The following is an 8,064-nucleotide window of genomic DNA, read 5'->3' on the forward strand; positions in this document are numbered from 1 at the left end:
ATGCGACAAATAATGACGTTGTTGTTGAAATTCTGTCTTTAAAAAGTTGTTTCATGTGCGTTGTAGTGCTCACATTTTGAATTTAATTGTTCAAGATGGTCTGCATTTATTATCTCCATCAGTTGAAAAAATCACAAATATAGTGCGTAGCATGAATAGCTCAATTAAGAGGCATGAGTTGTGGGTTAATTGTTGTCAAGATTTGAATATGCCAAAGAGGAATATCGATAATGATGTTCCTCATAGGTGGAATTCCACCTATGATTTGCTGCAAGTAGCTGAAAAGTATAAATTTGTTTTGAATCGATATGTTCAAAAACTAAACCAATCTAATCGCCATTCCACTTTAGCACTTCCCACTAATGAAGATTGGTTAGTTGCTTCAATTGTGTGTCGCTTTTTAAAATTTTTTGATTCTTCAACAAAAACCTTGTGTGGTGTGTATTATCCGACATCATGTCGTGTTATTCCTTGCTTAGTAAGTATCAATGCAGCTTTTAATAAATATGCTAAATATTCTGTAATTGCTGCTGCTTTGGTGGCCATGAAGTCTAAATTTGCTAAGTATTGGAAACGATTTCCTACCATATTTTGTCTTGCTGCTGCTATGGATCCTAGATATAAGTTTTTTGCAATTAGCCAATGGATGAAAAGTATGGGTGTTGAAGATTGGGAAATTGAAAGTTCTATCTCTATTATAAAGCATCAATTGTTTGAACTGCACGAAGTGTACAAGGAAAATATAGTGCCTGCAGTTCCAACCTCTAGTATAAGCTCTAATTTACCTGCATCTTCTTCTGATACTATTGTTTTACCTAATGATGAAGATGAGGACTTCGCTGAAGAGGTCTTAAAAAAGGCTAAAATAGCAACTTGTACTTCCACCTCTTCAAGTTCTGATTTACAATATTATATTGATATGCCTACACTTGAAGTTGCTGATGGATTTGAATTTAACCATTTAGGTTGGTGGAGATCTCATGAAGAAGTCTATCCAGTGCTTTCTTTGATAGCTCGTGATCTGCTATCGATTCCAGCTTCAACAGTAGCATCAGAGGCAGCTTTTAGTGCCGGTGGAAGGGTTGTATCGGAGAAGAGAGCAAGTCTGAACCCGGACATAATTCAAGCATTGATTTGCTTGAAAGATTGGAAGCTGGCAGAAGCAAGGCAGCAAGACAAAGAGCAAGATGAGCTCCGAGCTGAAGAGGAACAAAATGCAAAACTAGCAAGACCGGAATGGATGATTGCACTTGAACGTGCTAATTCAAACACGGAAGGCGTCGAGTCAATTGGAGATTGAGGAAGAGGTGTGTGACTGTTTTTTGGATCTGGTATGTTTTTGTTTTTTTTTTTTTTGGATGTGGTATGTTTTGTTTGTGTTAAAATGCTTTTGGTTCGAAAGGTGTGACTGCTGCAAAATCAACCTGAAATTGTACATTGTCTGGTAAATGTGTGTTATTGGGTCTGATCGTTCAAATTTATTTGTAGTATTTGATGACAATGGTTGGGGACTTTGGATATATATTTCATTTCTTATATCCTTCATGGCTGCAAGCCTGCAATTGATATAGTTTTTAATTATAAAACTGCCCAGTTTTAATTATCATACTGTCCAGTTGCTGAACTAAAGTCAGATATTTATCTAGTTGTATTTGTATGCTTATGTTGCTGAAATGAAATATATGTCCAGTAGCTAAATTATCTGTTTGGTTTTGTGCAGGTTCTTTGTTTGGTTGCCATGAATATGGATCAGTAAGAGATGAAGGAATGTTTGCTAGTGTTAAATCAAGCCATCCTTCAGTTTTTGTATCAAAGATAACAACTTTTTGTGAATTGATGAAGACTTGATCAGTTCATCAGTTTTTGTATCAAACACTGCTTCACTTTTTGTACCCTCAGTGAGTCAGTGGCTTAGTGCCTCAGTGGTTGTGCAATTTCAATTTCAATTTCAGTTAGAGGACTTGATCACTGAGCATGTGAGTATATGTTGTAATTATTTGTAATCAACTCAGCCACTCAGGTTCTGCAATCTCAAGTATTCAGTTTCATTTTTTTTTTTACCGTTTACAGTTATACTTAGCGAAATTTGGTTTTATGTGAATTAAACAAAAGCCCGGCCCGACCCTATTCGGAAAGGGTCGCCCGGCCCGGCCCTTTCGGCCCTTGCGGAATGGGCTTTAAGGGCGGGTAAGGGCTTGCATTTTGAAGCCTCGGCCCGGCCCGGCCCGGCCCTAAGCTTTGTTGACTTGGTCAAAGCTCGGCCCTGCCCTGCCCTAAGCCCTAAAATTTAGGGTAGGGCTGGCCCTAGCCCAGCCCATGATGAGGCCTAAGTGAAACTGGAGGACATCAAAGTCTTGATCTAACTGAATCGTAACTTAGTTTTTGTTTACCCTTCCTCACTACTTGGGCCAACCCCAAGAGCTTTCAAAACATTTTTTCGGTAACTACATGCATATAATAATTTTTATTAGTTTCCTTTTTTTTTTTTTTACTTTAATTTGTACACAAAACCATGCATATATGTTTTATAGATGCATATATTGAGAGCTAAATTACCTCCTACTGTATCTTCTCCAAGTTTAAACATCCCACAAGTTACTGGTTCACTGCTAGCTAACAGATGCATATATTGAGAGCTAAATTACCTCCTACTTTATCTTCTCCAAGTTTAAACATCCCACAATTTACTGGTTCACTGCTAGATAACAATGAGATTGGAACCATGAAATAATAAAGCAAAGCTGCAAAGGTAACCTCTAAATTCATGCATACCAAGATTCATTAGGATGTCTGAGGACCAGAAGAGTCAGAGGCAATACTGCAAACATGATGAATGCCAAGGTCATAGCGAAACCCCATTTCTTTGCTGCATCCATAGCTTCCCAAGTTTCCTGCAGCTGCTAGCAAATTGTTAAGATCTATATAGCTCCTCACCACCTGTACCCAAAATTAGCATGATGAGTAAAGTTATTCACGTATATAAATCAATGGGTTCAATATCATTAAATAAGAGTTTCCATTACCTCTCTGTATATCCCAAGCTGTGTTCATGTGCATATGGTGAATGTTTCAATGATTCAATGGCATATATATGTACTAGAGAATTGAAGAATTGAAGTGTGTATGTATGTACTAGCAGCTAGAACTATCTAGCTGAAGCATATATGGAGAAAATGAATGTGCTAGAGATCGATCGACTAGTAATTAATTACTAGCTAGATCGAGACCTCTGGCTGGACACCGTCCTTGAATTGCTATTCTGTCCTGACACCCAAAGTCTTTTTTTTTTTTCCCAAAGTCTTCTTTCAAGAAACCGAAATTACAGGTATTACATGTGGCAAACTAGCAAAGGAGAGGAGTTAAAATAAAGGGTTTTTGTCCATTTACCCCATTAAGTTTTTTTAATTTCCTCTTACTCAAAACATTCTAAGGAGGTATTCCCTAATACCCTATTAAGGTTTTTTTTATTTATTTTTAATACTATTTTACCCTCACCCCTTTGTTATTTAGAGAGAGAGAGAAACCATATGAGACTTCACCGGAGCCAGTCATCGGCCGCCGGATTCCTGTCACCGATCGCCACTTTTGCTTGAATCCGATCACCGACCGCTGCCCACCGGAATTTTTTGAAAACATCTATTGCCCCAAATAGACGTCTATTGCCCCTCAATAGAGGGGCAATAAACTTCTATTGCCCCCCAATAAAACTTTCAATCACCGAAATGAGAACTAATCTCCCTAAATTTAGACAAATAAAAATTTGATAGTTTCGTCTCTTCTCTCTCTCGTCTCTCTCCCTGTGACAATTGAGGGTTAGGGTTCCCTTTGCTTTGGTTCTCCATTGCAACAGGGTAGAGTAGTTTCGTCTTGTCTGCGTTGTGCGTACAACGCATGTTTGTCCTCTCCCGTAAAGTGTGGGGCTGTTTCTGCGCTTTTGGGTTGTCGCTTTGCAAGATGGAGGAAGAGTTGGGGAGAATGGTCAGGCGGTTGGTTCTCTCTGAGGAGGAGGCCCAGGAGATCATTCTCCCAAATGAGCCTGGTCAATGGATGGAGAGAAGATTTCTGATTGTGGGTCAGTTATTGACCACGAAACAATACAATAAGGAGGCTCTCATGGGGACGTTGAAAGCGCTTTGTACGCCGAAGAAATACCAGGGGGACAAGGCTAGGGTTTCAGCGGTGGCTCTAGAGGGTAGTGATAGGGTAGTGTTTTCTTTTTCACATGAGCTTGGTCGGAATAGGGTGTTGAATCGTAGCCCTTGGCATTTCAACAAGGCTTTATTTGTTGTGGCAGCCAGTGATGGATTGGAGGATCTACGTAGGGTTTCTCTGAACTGGCAGTTCTTTTGGATTCGGGCGTGGGGGATTCCACCTTTATTCATGGTGAATGATACTAGAATTAGAATTGGGAATGCTGTGGGTTGTTACGTTCGCATAAAGGAGTCAATACATAGTGTCTACCTGGGCACAAGTTTGAAGATTAGAGTAATGGTGGATACGGATAAACCGCTTCGGATGGTTGCATATATCAGGCTTCCGGGTCACAGTAAGGGTTCCTGCTTTGAACTCGATTATCTGAAATTGCCGATGTTCTGTTATTTTTGTGGGTTACTGCACCATGACTCAAATAGCTGTGAACTACATAAAGACGAGAGTATACAGGAACAACAGTTTGATTTTAGGTTGTGTGTCGAGAAGAAGGATAAGTGGCTTCTGGAACAGGAGACCAAGGCCAGAGAGGAGGCTCTGGAAAATCTGAGGAAGTTTGGGAGAAGGTTTGGCCTTCTGGATAGAGGTAAAGGTGGATGGTCTATGTCGGCGCCGGAGTTTCCAATGTCTGGAATGGTGAGAGACAGGACTGAATGAGGTGGAGGTCGCAGTGATCCCGGCTGCTGATGGGATGATGGTGGATAGCAGTGCCGGGACGGAAGTGGCGGACGATGGTCAGAGGGGAAAGCGGACACGGTTGATAGAGGTGATGGGCGACGATCCAAGTTTGGAAGGTACATTGATGGGCATTGATGGCTGTGGCGTTGATTTGGGGCAAATAGGAGATAGTGATTCTTCAGATCCGTGTTCTATGGCGAAGATAGATGGATCCAATCTTGCTCCAGATTTGGCGTCAAATGAGGTAGTTGCTCCTGTCCCGCCGAGGAAAGTTTTAAAATTGAAGGCTGATGTTTCGGAGGATGGGTTGTCAGTTGGGCCTTCCAAGGACTTGTTAGTTGGGGTTGCAGCGACACAGAGTTTGGGTGAGTGCGCTAATGTTGTTGGGCCTCGAAATTTTGACAGGTTGAAAGATAGGGCTAGTGTTGGTTGTGGGCTAGGTAAACTAAAGGGGGGTTATCCAAAGGTTGGGCTGGCCCCTAAATCTCTCAGGCCTGTCCAAAAAAGAAAGTTCTCAAGTTTCAAGAAGGGTGTGGTTATCGGCAACAGTAGGACAAAGGTGGTAAATAGGGGTTCGAGGTCTGCCAAGAAAGCTGAGATGAGCCATGGACGTGCTCTGGAACGTTCCTCCGTGATGGGTCTGGGTTTGACCCATCACGAGCAATGAATGTTTTGTGTTGGAACTGTCAGCGGATTGGGAACTCCTGAACAGTGACTGGACTTAAAAAGACTGTTTCCCTCAATCTTCCCAGTATTATTTTTCTTAGTGAGACCAGGTGTACAGCAGTGGAGATGAAAGGTATTAGGGAGCAGCTAGGGTGGCGGAATGCAGTGTCAGTTAATTGTAGGTTTGTTAAAAAAAAGAAGGGGAAGGGTATGTGTAGGGCAGGTGGTTTATGCTTGTTATGGAATGATGATGTCAAGGTGACTCTTCAAACTTATTTGGATAATCACATTGATGTTGTGGCTGGGGAGGAGGGAGATCCAAACTGTTGGCGTTTTACGGGGTTGTATGGATATCCCAAGGCGACAGAGCGTGGTCGTACGTGGAACTTACTGAGACAGCTTAGTTTGCATGGTAACCTACCGTGGGTGGTTGGGGGGATTATAATGAAATCTGTGAGAGTATGGATAAGATGGGGGGGGGACACTTAGATCTGTTCGTGTGATGAATGACATGAAGGAGGCCTTGGTGTTCTGTGAGCTGGGGGATATTAAGTTCGTTGGTCCAAGATTCACTTGGAGGGGGATAAGAGGTGGGGAGGAGGTTCGAGTGCGACTGGACAAATTTACGAGTTCCTTGGGATGGAGGGATTTGTTTCCGGGGTCTAGAGTTCGACATTTGGATCCTTGTACTTCTGATCATCTCCCATTGCTTCTTGAAGTGCGTGTGCAAAAAAAGAGGAGGAAAAAAAGGAGGAAAAAGATATTTAAATTTGAGCAGTGCTGGCTTTTGGTTGAAAAATGCAAGGAGGTAGTTCAAACAAGTTGGGTTAGTGTGACGGGGACTGGGCCGTCTCAAGCTTTATGGAACAAAATTCAGAAAACCCGTGCAGCCCTAGAGTCCTGGAGTGAGGAGAACTTCGGCCGTATTGGGAAAGAGATCGAAAAGACCCGGAGTCAACTCTCGGTCTTCTTTGACACTTCGCTCTCGACTTCGATGGATGGTGATAGAGAAGCTCTCCAATCTAGACTTAATGATCTCCTTCATCAACAGCAGTATTTTTGGCGTCAGCGTGCAAAAGTCTTTTGGTTAAAAGATGGTGACCTTAATACCAGGTTTTTTCATCAGAGAGCGAAGAATCGTAGGAAGAAGAATACAATATTGGGGTTGTTTAACGGTAACGGTGATTGGTGCACTGAAGAGGCAGAGTTATAAGACATTGTGTTACGCTACTTTAACGAGTTGTTTACTTCGTGTAACCCTGGGGGTTTGAGAATATTCTAGAAGGTGTGACGCAGTGTATTACGGAGTTGGATAACAGGGCTCTCACAAAACAGATTGAGAATGATGAAGTCGTCGCTGCACTCAAATGTATGCATCCCTCAAAATCGCCGGGTCCTGATGGTTTCACTCCATGTTTTTTCCAGACTTTTTGGGATTTGATGGGAGATGATATTGTTGCAGCAGTGAGGGATTTCTTTGTGTCAGCGGCAAGCATGAAAGCAGTTACCTGTATGTATGTAGCGTTGATTCCAAAAGTTGAGGCTCCTCAGTATATGCAACAGTTTCGCCCAATTAGTTTATGCAATGTGGTGTATAAGATTGGGTCAAAGGTCCTTGCTAACCGGCTAAAGCTGTTATTAGATGGTATGATTTCTCCCTTCCAAAGCGAGTTTGTCCCAGGTAGGCTTATCTCGGATAACTCTCTTATGGCTTTCGAGCTTTCTCACTGTTTGAAGAGGCGACGAAGTGGCAAGGTGGGATCTTTGTACCTTAAAACTCGACATGAGCAAGGCTTATGATCGAGTTGAGTGGGGTTTTCTGGAGGCCGTCATGCGGAGGATGGATTTTTGTGAGGTGTGGATAGAGTGGATTCTGAGTTGCGTTAGTACGGTCTCATATTCTTTCATCATCAATGGGGAGCCTAGGGAACGTATTATCCCAACAAGGGGACTGAGACAAGGAGACTCAATCTCACCCTACCTTTTCTTGCTTTGCTCTGAGGTGTTATCCAGGTGTATTGCGCATGCAGAAAGGGTAAAGGCGTTGCAATGGATACGTATTTGCCGAGGGGCTCCTAGCATTACTCATTTGTTCTTTGCGGATGACTCTTTTATCTTTTTCAAGGTAGGAAGGGCTGAGGTGGAGACTTTAAAGTGTATCTTGTCTGAGTATGAGAGAGCTTCGGGTCAACAAGTGAACTATCAAAAAAGTTGTATTTCGTTTAGTAAGAATGTGCACATGTTAATGCAGGAAGGTATTGCTGCGATTCTTGGGGTGGTGAGAGTGGATAAACATGAGAAGTATTTGGGTTTACCTACTGAGTTGAGCTATTTCAAGGTGGAGGCCTTCAGTTTCTTAAATGAGAAGATTAGGAATCGGACCCAAGGTTGGAGGGAGAAAACACTTAGTTTGGCTGGCAAGGAGATTCTTATTAAGGATGTGGCACAAGCTATTCCTTCCTATGTGATGAGCTGCTTTGAAATTCCTAAATATTTGTGTGATGAAATGCA

Source organism: Rosa rugosa, chromosome 3 (genome assembly GCF_958449725.1).
Source record: "Rosa rugosa chromosome 3, drRosRugo1.1, whole genome shotgun sequence".
NCBI classification, from domain to species: domain Eukaryota; kingdom Viridiplantae; phylum Streptophyta; class Magnoliopsida; order Rosales; family Rosaceae; genus Rosa; species Rosa rugosa.